The sequence below is a fragment of the Penaeus monodon genome, chromosome 19, assembly GCF_015228065.2.
Source record: "Penaeus monodon isolate SGIC_2016 chromosome 19, NSTDA_Pmon_1, whole genome shotgun sequence".
Classification (NCBI taxonomy): Eukaryota; Metazoa; Arthropoda; class Malacostraca; order Decapoda; family Penaeidae; genus Penaeus; species Penaeus monodon.
This window is the reverse complement of record NC_051404.1, coordinates 2006308-2006729: the sequence shown is the minus strand read 5'-3', so window position 1 is coordinate 2006729 and position 422 is coordinate 2006308. Positions and strand designations below refer to the sequence as shown.

The 422-nt window shown below is 39.8% G+C and overlaps 1 pseudogene; it reads left to right on the top strand.

Moving 5' to 3' along the window:
* The window catches only part of LOC119585512, an 18306-nt pseudogene extending 17932 nt beyond the window's left edge, over window positions 1-374 (top strand).
* Window positions 375-422: the final 48 nt, after the last annotated feature.

Here is a 422-nt window from a genome sequence, read left to right as displayed (position 1 = left end):
AATAAGGTTTTAAAAAAGCTTATAAAAAATGGGGGCACTTTATTCTTTCAAAAAATTTATTTTTTCACATACCTTCTCAAATTTAGTCCATCAGCTTAAAATTTGGGGGGAAAGATGGTGAATACTACCAAAACTTGCTACTTCCAAAACCTCCTCAACCAGAGGCCTGTGCACTTGCAAAACTTTTAACTTTCAAGTGTTGGCCACATACCCCGCAGAGAATGTGGCCTTTGGCTTGCAGCAAGCTCAAGTATTTCAAGATTTTTTGGGGTGCACTTATTCTCCATCCTGTGGCAGTACCTTCCCCCATAGCTCTGTCAACTGTCATATCTGTTGGGTCGAGCATCGAATCCAGGGCAAATTTCCGTCATTAGTAAGGGTTTTTTGTATTTTTTGAAGAACCCTGTTTATCGTAGATGGAG